Source organism: Adiantum capillus-veneris, chromosome 5 (assembly GCF_014529385.1).
Source record: "Adiantum capillus-veneris isolate H3 chromosome 5, ASM1452938v2, whole genome shotgun sequence".
NCBI lineage: Eukaryota > Viridiplantae > Streptophyta > Polypodiopsida > Polypodiales > Pteridaceae > Adiantum > Adiantum capillus-veneris.
The window spans coordinates 140,715,732-140,729,947 of record NC_140935.1 but is presented as its reverse complement, the minus strand read 5'-3'; positions in this window follow the sequence as shown (position 1 = coordinate 140,729,947).

Here is a 14,216-nt window from a genome sequence, read left to right as displayed (position 1 = left end):
ATATACAAAGAAGGCTAAGGATGGCAGTTGGCTGATCCTTATTTTGTATGTGGATGACATGTTGATTGCCGGCAAACACTTGGAAGAAATTTCAGCTTTGAAGTCAAAGATGGCAAAATCGTTTGACATGAAAGACATGGGTGAGGCAAGTCATATACTTGGTATGCGCATTGAGAGAGACAGATCAAAGAAGTTGATTTGGTTATCTCAAACAGAGTATATTGACAAGGTTTTGCAACGTTTCAATATGGAGAAGGGAAAGGCATTGAGTGTTCCATTGCCACCATATGTGAAACTTAGCAAACAAGATTGTCCTGTGTCTGAGGAAGAAAAGGCTGAAATGGATAAGATTCCATATGCGTCTGCAGTGGGTAGTTTGATGTATGCAATGATTGCTACACGTCCGGATATTGCATTTGCAGTGGGAGTGGTTAGCAGATATATGTCAAATCCCGGCAAGAAACATTGGGAGGCAGTGACAGGTATCATGAGATACTTAAAACATACAAAGAGTATGCGCATATGCTATGGTAGTCAGGATTTGAGTGTCAGAGGATACACTGACTCAGATTATGCAGGAGACTTGGATAAGAGGAGATCTACATCAGGCTATGTCTTTACATTGGCTGGAGGTGCCATATCATGGCGATCTCGATTACAAGATTGTGTTACGCAGTCTACTACAGAAGCTGAGTATGTTGCAGCAAATGAGGCATGCAAAGAAGCTATTTGGCTTGGTAGATTGGTTGCAGACTTGGGAATCAATGCAGATATGCCAGAGTTATATTGTGATAGTCAAAGTGCTATACAATTGGCAAAGAATCCAGTGTTCCATTCGAAGACTAAGCATATTGATGTGAAGTATCACTTCATTAGGGAAGTACTTGAAGACAAGCAGATACAACTGCTGAAGATCCACACCAAGGACAATCCTGCTAATCTACTCACAAAGGGACTTCCAGGAGAGGGCTTTGTGCATTGTCGTGAGTTATTGGGCATTGGATAGATGGCAGCCATGTAAATCTTTGTACATTTATGTTCATAGATTTACAGTTACTTAAAGTGCCACATTGGACTTTAAGTGGGAGGTTGTTGGGATTAAAGCCCAAGTGGCCTCTTATGCGGATATGGCCGGCCGCCCGCCTAACTCACTTACCTCTAACTCTTTGTATATACTAACATATTCTTTGTGAATACTAAGGATTTGGGAGATAACCCTTCTAACAGATCTCTACGTACTGTGTACTGTGTAAGCTCACTGTGTGTGTGTGTGAGAGAGAGAGTCGACCCACGCTCCGCTCCGCGACTTCAATGAGCCGTACTGCATCCAGAGGTACCTAGAAACCAGTGCTATAAAGCATACTCAAGGATATGACCAAGTGGAGGGTGAAAAAATATGTACACCGAATTATGAGAGAGAGAGAGAGAGAGAGAGAGAGAGAGAGAGAGAGAGAGAGAGAGAGAGAATATTGGAGGATGAAATACAATACACACATAGGAGAATGACAAAAGAGGATCTTTAAATGACCCATCTAAATGAAACAAGAAACCATGAATTAATGTAATAACATATACCATAACACCAAAATACTAGCTAGTCTTGAAGGAACACAAAGAATTGTATTGTACAATGTCTCTCTTGATGGGAGAAACCCTAATACAAAGCCTTTTGGAGGGGGGACCGGCTCCATGCCAATCCGGTCCTCAACTGTTGTCAATAGCTTAATTTCTCTCTCTTTTGAAAGTATTGTTGATGCTATCTAACTAGGTGTTATGATTTTTTGTTGCTCTCTCTCCACCCAAGCACTCTTGTAATTCTCATTAGGAATCTATTCTAATGAAATGCCCACTATGTTCATGCTAATTTGCGCTACACACAAGTTTTTAGGCCATTAAATGTTACAGAACTTCTATCTTCACAAAAATTGATCTTAAGTTAGGGTATTACCAAATCCGAATCAAGGAGGAGAACATACCAAAGACAATATTTAATACTCATTTTGGACATTATGAATTTACAGTTATGCCTTTTGGACTTACCAATGCTCATGTAACTTTTTCGTCTCATGATCAATGTGTTTTGAGAGAATCTTGATGATTTTGTTCTTGTCTTCTTTGATGATATCTTGGTTTACTCAAGAAAAAAGAAGAACAAAAACAACATGTGCAGTGAGTACATGAACTTCTCCGTCAAAATCAACTGTAGCAAAAATCAACTTTATGCCAAATGTAGCAAATTTACCTTCTTCACTGACAAAGTGGCATATCTGGGATTTATTGTATCCAAGGATGGTGTTTCTACTGATCCAAGTAGGATCAAAGCTGTTATAGCTTGGCCTACACCAAGATTAGTACGAGAAGTACGTGGCTTTCTTGGTTTAACATGATGGTATCGTACATTTATTCAAGGCTACGCTAAGATTGCATATCCATTGACTAATAGTGTTTACTTGGAATTAACGTGCTCAAGCTAGTTTTGAGAAACTCAAAGAAGCTTTGGTGAATGCTCCAATATACAGCTTTCATACTTCTTATTCATTGTGCTCACTGATGCAAGTGGACAAACAATCGGTGGTCTCAAGAAGGAAAACCAGTAGCGTATGAATCTTGTAAGTTACGTATACATGACTTAAATTATCCTACACATGACTTGGAAGTATTGGCCGTTATCCATGCTCTTAAAGTATGGAAAAATTATTTTCTTGGAAGAAGATTTGAACTACATACCCACCATGAAAGCCTGAAGTGGATCTACACCCAACCTAGCTTTAATATGCGGAAACAAAGATGGATGGAATTGTTATGAAAATATGATTTTGGAATCGAATATAAATCTGCGAAGGAAAATCTTGTGGCCGATGCTTTAAGCAGGAAGAGTACTATAGCGGCTGTCACAACCTCTACTACTTCTTTAATTGACCTTATTCGAGAAGGTATGACTCAGGACCATGACTCAGGACCCATATTACATAAAAATCTAGTACTTGATGAACTTAAATAATCGCACCGAGAAGCAAGAGAGACAAATCAAAGGCTTCCATGTTGAAGGTTATGACCTTTACTTCAGTAACCGTCTTTATATTCCAAATCAAGGGAAATCAAACCTCAGATACTACAGGAAGCTCATGACATACCTATAGCAGGACACCAGGGATACATTAAGATTTACTTACGGTAAGGAGGAGTTTCTTTTGGCCAGGACTAAAGCGTAATGTGTTGAACTATGTTACAAGATGTTTAACATGTCAACGTATTAAAGTTGAACGAGTTTGATACCCCGGTAAGCTTCAACCTATTGATGCTCCACAAATGAAATGGGAATGACTCTATTTTTGTGGTTGTTGATATGACTCTGGGATATGACTCTATTTTTGTGGTTGTGCTGATATGCTTACAAAAATGACCCATTTATTTCCAGTCAAGATGATGTTTACGGCTAACAACTCTTCATGAAAGGTGTTTTCATGTATCACGGTTTACCTCTGAATAATTTCTGATCATGATGCGAAGTTCACCTCAATTTTTTAGAAAGCCTTATTCTCAACTACAAGAACCTAGTTGGTCTTTAGTAGTACCGTTTATCACCCTCAACTGATGGGCAGAGAGAATGAACAAATCAAATCATTGATGGTAAGAGCTTATTGTATGCACCTACAAAGTAAATGGACTAGATATTTGTATATGATTGAATTTGCGTATAGTTCCTCATTTTAGTACTCAATTGGAAAGTATCCTTTTCAAGCATTGTATGGACAAGAGTGTCTTACTCCACTCAAATGGATAGACCCTCAAATATGAGTTCAAGCATTGAAGGAAACTTGGATGAAATGCAACTACAAACCGATCTTATATAACAGGATATTAAGGCTGCTCAAGATAGACAGAAGAGTTATGCTGGCCCTAAATGATCTACCAGACTTTTGGAAGAGGGCGACAAGGTATTTCTGAGAGTAAAACCCAAACGTAGTTCTTTAACGATGGATAAGTGTAAGAAGCTCAGTGCCAGATATACTGGACCTTTTGTAATCACAGAGAGGATTATTGATCAAGCTTTCAGACTCTTTTTTTTTTCGAGAAAAAGATCCTTCTATTAGTTAATGAAAACTGCCCATAGGGCTACATCCACCTCTGCAGGAGAGGGCTACAACAAGCATGATGGGGAGACTCTCCCAATGAAAAAACAGCATATATACAATGAGGCTAAATCAAGAGATGGGAGGAGGGAAGAGCCACACAGGTGGACAATAGTGCCATCTGAGCACCCTCTTGACAATGGTGTAGAAAGGCCCAGGGCACCAGAGTCGAAGGAAAGCCTCGCGGTGCTCCCGCATGTGGTCGGAGCTGCCCTGTAGTCCCTCAAGCTGTCCTCTGAGAGTATGGATCAGCTCTAGCCAACAGTCACGAACAGTCTCTGCTGGTGGCATAGGGCGAGCCTCAAAGATGCGGAAACAGCGGGCCCGCTAGATGAACCAGAGAACTAGGCCGCTGATGAGCTCCCAACACTCCTCTCTCTCACTGCACCACTCCTATGGAGTAAGATCTGTAGCAGGCTGGAGTGTAGGTCACCCCCCCTGCATCACTATCATCCTGCTGGTGGAAGGTAGCTCAAACTGAAGTGCCGGGCCCATGAGGGTGGACCAAGCCGCTGCCCCCCAAGTGTACTGTCAAGCCGTGGAGAGAGCAGGCATCAGCCGAAGAACTCGTAGACACACCTACTGGGCCAAGGGACAGTCCCAAAGACAGTGACACTGACTCTCCACCAACTGGTCACAAGCTGCACATGCGGCCAAGAGACCACTATGCACAAGCCAGCTCCCTACTGCTGTGGCTCTATGTGCAACCAGCCACTGGAACAAAGTGACGCGCCTCGGCTGTCTGGAGTCCCACAGCCTCTGCCAAAAATCTGCCAAGAACTTGACTGTGAGGCTCTCCTCCTGCCAATGACGTGCTGCAGTTGGGCGGGCCTCTCTTTGTGTTGCAAGTATATGACGTCCAAGCCAAACAGTGTACTGAACAAAGGGGACTCCTGGGCGGTTTGCAGAAGAGAAGGGGTCCCTCCATAGCCACTCACCAGGATCCCACTGTACTCGTGCCAGTGGAAAACACTCCCAAGCCCATAGCCTCCAGTGTCCTGTCTCAAGAGCTGTTGGGTCAGGGTCTATGGCGCAAGTCCTCCCACATATGCCCACAACTCGGATCCTCTGAAAACAGCACTCTGCTACCTGCGGGGCCTCTACTACAAATTTTTGTAATCGTCCCCCACCCTGAAGCTCAAAGAATAGGGCTGGGACAGTCTCTGAGCAAGCTCTGACTGAAATGAGAACCTCCAGTCGTGCTAAGGCTCCCATCCACCGGGGTGCTACTAGCTCGAGAAAGCTTTCAGACTCTTGTTACCACCACACACAAAGGTACATGACATTTTTCACGTCACCCTACTCCAGAAATATGTACCTGATCCTCAACACATTCTTGATAATTCTCTATTATCTATCTCTACCGATGGAGCTTTTGAAGTATATCCCGAAGTGATACTTGAAAGTAGGACTAAGCCTCTACGTAATCGGACCTTTACTGAACACCTTGTTAAATAGTCAACGTATCCTCGAGAATATGCCACTTGAGAACGTGATGATGTAATGAGACTAAATTATCCGGATTTCATGTCGAGGTGAGGACACCTCGCGTTTTTCAAGTGTGGGAGGATGTAAAATCCCCAATTTTTGGGTCTCTTTTAAAAAATAAAAAAATAGCTTTCAATATCTATTTTGTCAAATTCTAATTTAAGATGCTTGATTGACAGTATTGGAAGGTTATAAAGTGAGAAGCAAGACCGTTTCCATGTTTTGGTAGGTTAGATGGACGTTTGATGAAAATTTGAAAAATCCACTATTTTTAGCTTTTTCATGCTTTTTATGCTTTTAGGTGCTTTTTTTTAAAAAGCAAGGTCGAATCCTTAATTTACGCGTTCTGAGAAAGCTATGGTTCAATTTGTAAAAATATGCTTTTTGAGTGCTTTTCATGATTTTTAGTGAAAGCGAGTCTGCTTTCTTATTGTAGTGGACGAAGAGAACCCGTGGTTCAATTTTAGAAAATTTTGCTTTTTTTTGCTTTGTTTTGCTTTTTATGCTATTTTTAGCTTTTCGTGCTTTTTGGCATTTTTGAAAAGCAATGTGCTTTTTATGATGACATAAACATAAAAATATTAATTTTAGCCTCCGTCGGATTTAAAAATGATCACCCGGAGCAAAAACGAGACCAAACGGGATCTTTACGGGAATCACTACAAGAGTACTTCACATTAGCGACGCTCGCAGTGCCGCTCAAAAGTGAAAATCCACGACATCACTATGAGCGTCGCTATGGGCGTCGCTATTCTATTTGTTGCATAGCGCACCCATAGAAACACCGACAGGGGTAAAAATTATACCGAGAGCGCCAGAAACTCAGATTTCAGATCTGAGTTTTCGACGCTCAAGCGAAAGAGGTAACCCGCGCTCTCCCTCTCTCTCTCTCTCTCTTTCTTCCCCACACACACACGCGGGCACACACACACACATACATGAGGACGGGAAGGAGAGCCATGTATGCTCCTTCCTCTCCTCTCTCTGATGTTCTCTTCCCCTCTTTCTCTCTCTCTCTCCCTCTCTCTCTCTCTCTCACACACACACACACATTGTGTCTTTGAAAGAGAGAGAGAGAGAGAGAGAGAGAGAGAGAGCATGCATAAACAAAAAACACATACATACACATGCATAAACAAAGAATGCATACACACACACATTGAGACAAGAAGAGAGAGAGAGAGAGAGAGAGAGAGAGAGAGAGAGGAGAAAACAAAGAGAAAGAGAAAGACAGAGAGAGAGAGAGAGAGAGAGAGAGAGAGAGAGAGAGAGAATAAAAAACCAAAGAGAGAGAGAGAGAGAGGGGGAGAGAACGAAAGAGAGAGGTAAGGGGAAAAACCAAAGAGAGAGAGATTAAGTTAAGATTTAAATTAGATTAAGTTAGATTACATTTAGATTTATGTTTATGTTAAGTTTAAGATTAAGTTAGATTTAGATTTACGTTAGATTAAGATGAGGCTAGATTTAAAATTAGGGCAAGATTTAAAATTATCTAGCTATGTTAGATTTAAGTTAGATTATATTTAGGTTTAAGATTTAAGAGTGGATTAGGTTTAGATTTATACTGAGTTTAATATTAGATTAGATTTAGATTTAAGATTAACTAGATTAAATTTAGATTTAAGTTAGATTACATTTAGGTTTATATTAGATTAGATTTAGGTTTATTTTGAGTTTAAGATTAAACTAGATCTAGATTTATGTTTGATTTAATATTAGATTCGATTTAAGTTAGATTTTAGTGCATGTCAATGAAGGCACGCTTTGCCCAAAGAGCAAACACTAGTTACACAACAATATGTATATTCCCATCAGAATCTGACACCTATTAACTCACACACTAACCATATTCAATTAGCCACGAATCACCACATGTTCAATTAGGTTAGATTTAAGCTTAGATTTTGGATTGAGTTTTTATATTAGAGTCTACCTTCGGGATTACAGCAAAAAATTTAGAGTTAGGCGAACGGTGATCCCTCTCTTCCTCTCTACGGATGCGACCTTAAGTTGGAAAGCTTTCAACGGCATAATACTCATATTGGAGGCCAACATGTAATGTGCTAAGTAATCCCTCGAACAAAGATCTATTGTGAAGAAATGTTAAGATGCTGTTGATCCGAGCCTATCACAAATTTTTGTTTATTATATTTTGTTGGTTTTCCTTGCTTCTAGAGGTTTACAATAAAAGAAAGAGTGAGAACAATCTCTTGGAAAAATTAAAAAAAATGATTTGATAGGAAATTTTTCTTGACTAGTTCACCGGAGGTAAAAGGTAGAGGGAGAACCTAGTGGTAAAGGGAAGGGAAAATATGTAAATGTGAAAAGAAAAGATATGATGTGGTTGTGGAGCCATGCACCCATGATTGAAGGGTCATGAGTGGCTCATATCATCATGGCTTTGGAGCCATATGATGATTCAAACAAATGGGACCCAAGTGGAAGACTTGGTAAAGGAAGGAACCAGACACATGATTTTGCTGAATTTTTAAAAAATGCTTCCACTCCGATCCAAGAAAAGTTGTCTTCATCAAAGTTGTAGCTGATGAGCTGGAGATTCTGGCCATATTTGTTTTATAATTTTTGCATCTACGGTCTAGGAGATATGGCCAAAATGACGGACGCCAGTTTTTTTAATTGTGGTGGAGACCACCCCCTCTACCTTTACACACACACACCCTTCCTTTTCCACATTGAGACCTTCTCTAAAATCAGCCATTAGTCTTCTCACCCTCCTCTCCTTCCTCCTCTCTCTCAAGCTCAAAAACCCATCAAAATTCCTCTTCTAATCACCTCTCAAGTCATGCTTAATCTTGTTGTAATTCATAAGTTCTCATTCAACCCCTTTCTATTATTACTAGATATGTATTGATTTTATGTAGATTCTTTACATTTTAAAATAAGGAAGCTCTTGGACTCAAGCTATGGAGGAAGGAGTGAAGACAACACAAGTGATGATGGAGCTAATCGGTCAACAAATCACTTGGAATGAGCTTCTTCATTGGTTGAATGTCCCTAATCAAGCTTCATTTGCACAAATTACACTTGGATCTTAACCTCACTCCTAATCACTCTCTTTCCTATATAAAGAGGCCTTCCCCTTTGTAATTTCAAGCTTCCCTCAGCCCCATTGAGTCTTTGTATCACTCACCATGAGCCCATAAGTTCATTCATTCACTCTATTCTTGCACATTCTAGAGTGCAAATTGTTTCATGCTAGTAACCTCTCCTTCTCTTACTTATGTTAATTAAGAGAAATCTTTTATATATGTGTGAGAGTGCTTGATGTGATCTTGGCTAATCCTTGAGTGGTTGTTTGGTAATCTACATGCTATTTGTGTTGGGAGTGTTTAAAGTCATCCATTCCTTGTACACACACTAAGGTTAATGCTTCATTCATAGTGATCTCTCTCTCTCTCTCTCTCTCTCTCTCTCTCTCTCTCTTTGTGTAGCGGTCCTAGCCCACGCTTCCAAGACTAGGTGGTGCCCTTATCTCATTTCCCTTGTGGCGCAATGGAGTTTGTTTTGGTGTAGAGGCCGCCATTCCAAATTTCCTTCGTCATAAATTGGTGCCCCCACTGAGGATTTCTCAAGCAGCGCTCTGTCAATCCTATGAAGGAAGATCCATCAAATTCTCCGAGACTTCCACTATGGTCTCCGCAAGAAGCTCGAGAAAAGAAGCGTCTTTATCGACAAACGGCACGTATGCGGGTAAAGAGAGTTAACTACACACACCCTTCTTTGCTTCAAGGAAAATCTTGTAGTCATCAAGTCCCTAGGTCAAAAAATTGTGTTGAGTGCTTTGTGGCTAGTGTGAAGACACTTCCTTTGAATCCTCGACTTCAGGTGGTGAAAGCACTCTCAAACTCGGGTATTAACAAGTTTTTGGAGGGGGAGCTACACATCAATGGTGTGCGATATTGGCAAGAGGCTACATATGGTGATGCACTCCAACTACTACTAGCAAGAAGGCTCAAGGTGGTTGAGAAGGTAGCCATTGAACCCTATGAACTCTACAAAGCTGAAGATGGTCACACCAAAGCTAGGCTAATCACTGGTGAGCAAATTCTTCACATCTCTCAAATGGTGGGATCTAAGAGAGCTGAACTTCAATGAAGTGCTTCATGGAAGTTTGTAGTTAATGCACAAATGAATAATCCCATTTTCTACAAGTTTCAATCAGTTCATAATATTAGGGTGAATGTGCGCATTGATAGAAATATTTTTTTCCAACAAAGATTGGTCTTCTATTTTGGAGCCGAGAGGTTGAGAGAGATATTGTTGTCCCCTGACCCTATAATATTTTCTATTTTGGAGTATAATGCATCTTTTGATGTTCACATCTTCATCTTGCTTTAAGCATACTCCATGAATCATAGGGATTTATATGGACCTATCCAACCTCTTGCTAGACAAACTGTGCATATAATAGCTAGCACAAAGCTTAGGTTCCAAAACAACATAAGGAACTTACTAGGCCCTCGTCGTCTAGCTGAGATTAATGCATCTATCAATCCATTTATTCTACCCTTAATAAGATATGATTTGGGCCTAGGCGTTTTCATCTTTGTGCTGTATTGAGAGGAAGGCAACCCGTCCTATCATGGATTTCCATAATTTTTTTGGGCGTAGTGGGGTAAATGATGGGGATTTTTTGGGATAACTTGGAGATGGCTTTTCTTGTCTCTGGGAGGGATGACAAAGCATTGAAATTGAGAGCTTTTCCTTTGGTGCTCAAAGAAGAAGCTAGGGTATGGTTCCAGGCTCTAGATCCAACCCAAAGAGCTGAATGGGAGGGATTGAAGGCGGCTTTCCTACGAAGATTTCAACAAGCCAATTCGGCAGAAGAACTATGGCAACGGCTTTTGGCCCTTCATCAAGTTGATCCTCATGGTTATGCAACTTATGAGGAAGGTTTTCTGAAACTTTGGGGGCAATGGTCAGACTCACTAAACCCTAGTGAGCGAGCTCCCAATTGCCTCCAAAAGGATCGATTTATCTCAGGTTTGTACCCCTTGCTAAGGGAGAAGGTAAAGAGCAAATTTCCAAATACTTTTGAAGATGCCTTAAGAATTGCTAGGAAAAAGAATCGAAAGATCCTCTATCAAGACCAAGCTTGCCAGCTAGCTTTGGGAGGCAATATCACAACTATGGAAGCTTCTCACGTACCTCCAAATGTGCCTAATGCACCAGGGCTCAATAGAGGTCAACAAGAAGATATGCTCCAACAAATAAACAATCTCACAAACCAGCTAGAGGGTTTGAGAGTAAATCTTGTGCAGGGTGCAAGAAGGCCTATTGAGGGGAATGGTGGGAATCGGCCACCAATGCGACGCCAAGCAAGGAAAATGTTGTGTTACAATTGTGGGGAAACATGGCATGTATAATTGCCCTCATCCCAGAAGATATGACTACCCTGTCAGAGGTCCTCGACAACAAGTAAGTCCTCCCCGTGCTAGAGCTCAAGCACAAGAGCAAGCGCAACCTCAAATTTTGTAGCCACCTCGTGCTCAATCTCAAGACCCTGCTACTCAACCAAATGTTAGCATCATAAGAATGGAGGAGGTCGTCAAGGGCAGAAGCAACCAGGAAGAAATAGTTAAAGGGAAGATGAAGATAGATGAAGTGGCTACAATGCCTATCAAGCGTGTGCATGTCCAAGATGAAGTAAGTAAATAAACAAGCAAAGATGCAAGCAATGAAGCAAGTACATCTCGCGCAACTAAAGATGAAACCAAGAAGAGAAAGACCCGTACTAGGTCTCAAATTGACATCTCGGATTTCCATATGGGATCTCGGACAAAATCTTATGACTTGACAACTGATGTGAGTTCTCAAGGACCAAAGATTACTTGGCCACAACTACTTCATATCTCCCCAAAGCTGCGACCGCAGTGGTCAAAAATGGTGAGCACGAGGGAAAAGCAAAGTAAGCTAGTAAGTGTAATCAAAGCCTATGGTCTCAAGGATATAGTGCCTTTGGTGGAGGCTCAAATCAAGGGACAACGGATTCCAAAAACTTACATTGACAGTGGAGCAGAGGTTTGTGTCATGACAGAAAAGCTAATGCATCAATTGGGTTTAGAGGTAATGGAATCATCAAACTTTAGGGCAAAAATGGCCAATAATGTCTCTGTCACTTGTGTGGGTGTAGTGAAAGCTTTGAGAGTTTTTGTTTTTGGAATCACTACAGAGGTTGATGCTTATGTGATGCCAATGAAGGGAGAAGGATACCCCCTTATTTTAGGACAACCTTGGCTCATGGGTATAGGAGCTAGGCAAGATTGGGCAACAGGAGACTTGGAGTTGAGGCCTCGTGTGGGTGGCCATAGTCGGAAGGTGGTTTATAACTTGAAGAATGGGCGACAAGAGAACCTTGAACTAGAGACGCCAGCTGATGAGTGGATCTCAAGTGGATGCTCCTCATCCATGGAAGAGGAAGAGAGTTCAAGTGAAGAGAGTGATAGCCCTCTCGAAGTCATGGGCGTCACCGTAAAGGAAACTACCTCATCAGAAGACAACCCAAGGATCCAAATGGAGAATGTGTAGGATGCCAGCCTAGAGAAGATGTTATCCAAGGATATAAAGGAAGAAGAAATGGAGGGTTATGTAAATGTTCTCAAGAAGCATGCATCATTGTTTATTTCTGATTACACTCACATTATAGGTGTCATTGCAATGAAGCATCATATCCATCTAAAAGAAGGGAGCAAGCCAGTAGTACAAAAACTAAGAAGATTAGGAGTTGTGCAAAAAAATGCACTATTGTCCGAGGTGAAGAGACTCTTAGAAGCAGGATTCATATACCCAGTAGAAGATTCAGAATGGGTCTCCCCAGTAGTGGTGAGGCCAAAGAAGAATGGTAAATGGCGAGTGTGCGTGGATTACAAGCCACTAAATGCTGCAACAAAGAGGGACCACTTCCCTCTCCCATTTCAAGATGAGATTCTAAATGAAGTAACATGCCACGAGCGATACACAGTGTGTGATGGCTACTCCGGCTACTTTCAAATACGCATTGCAGAGGAGGACCAGAAAAAGACTACTTTCATCACACCATGGGGCTGTTTTTCATTTTGAGTCATGCCTTTTGGTCTCACCAACGCTCCAGCCACCTTTCAACGATTCATGAATATGGTCTTCCAACCTTACTTTGGTAAGTCCATAAGGGTTTTCATAGATGGCTTTTGTATTTACAGCTCCAAAAGTATGCATCTCGGCAAGATTGATGAGGGATTTACTCATTTAGCTAAGCTGGGTGGACAACTAAACAAGGACAAATGTCACATTGGGGAAAGCAAGGTTACACTATTGGGGCATGTAGTGTCCATCGATGGAATCGAGGTAGATCCTGAAAAGATAGAAACATTGCTAAATCTACCTTCCCCAACTTCCATCAAACAATTAATCTCTTTCTTGCAAAAGCTAAGATATTTGAGTAGATTCATACACTTATTCTCCCAAGTGATATTTCCTCTACAACAGCTGACTCGTCAAGAGACGCTTGTTTGGAGTGAAGAAAGTGATGGGCATTTTAGAGAGATTAAAAAAATGTTAGGGTCACTCCCTGTAATCCTCCAACCTTGTTAGGAAGAAACATTCTTTGTAAACCCTAGTGTGGGAGAAGAAACCATGGGTGCTGCCTCCTACAAAAAGATCCAAAAACATCCTTTATGAGGCTTGTGTATTTTGCTAGCCGCCTCATGGAAAACACAGAGAAGGCCTGCACCCTGATGGAACAGCTAGTGTTAGCTCTCATGTTTGCGGTGTCAGGAGTTTTTTGGAGCAAGGTATTGCGCATATGTACATACACATGCATGGTGCATCAAATAAAGAATTGCCCATTCTCCAGAGCCAGGTGGTTATGTGGGACCCACATGTGTACAGGTAGGACAACATGTACATAGTGCATCGATTTTCACTATTACCAGTACCAATGTGTTTTCTCTACAATAAGGAGGAGTTAGTAGCGCATCAAAATTCTCGAGGAAGCTATCCGCGGGCCGACGACATGAGGTAAGCGAGTGCGTCAGATGGCATCTAGTGGCGTCAGGAGGCCGAATGGGGTCAATATTTGCACGTGGATGAGTACAGACACAACGTGGGTGTTTGCTTGTGAGAATTATGCAGAAAGGTCCTCATGAGGACCTTTTTTTTGGGGCCACTTCACGTGGTGGAGAGATGCATTATTGGAAAAAAGTTGAGTGCCAGGTGTGCGAATGATGCAAAAAGGTGACAACTATGCACTGCGAGGTCATTTTTTGGCATGTTCGGGGTCTGTTTGAGGTCATCTAAAAGGCCAAGGGTGCCCAACGAATAAAGCTAAGTGTGGGAACTGAAAAACAAGAAAGAAGACTAGAAAAAACGAGGAGAAGAGAGGAGGAACAACCGCAGGTGTGTTTTTGGGGTTTTTGGAGCCTGTTTTGGTCGTAAACTGCTCATCCGATGTCGGATTTCAGCACTTTGACATTGTAGACTGGGGTTTTGGGCCGTTCCGGACGCGATGGCGCTGTCCATTTTTCCAAATTCCTCACTTGTTTTCTGGTGTTTTGGCTGTGTAAGTTTCTCCTATTTAGCGAAGCTTCTGCTCCAATT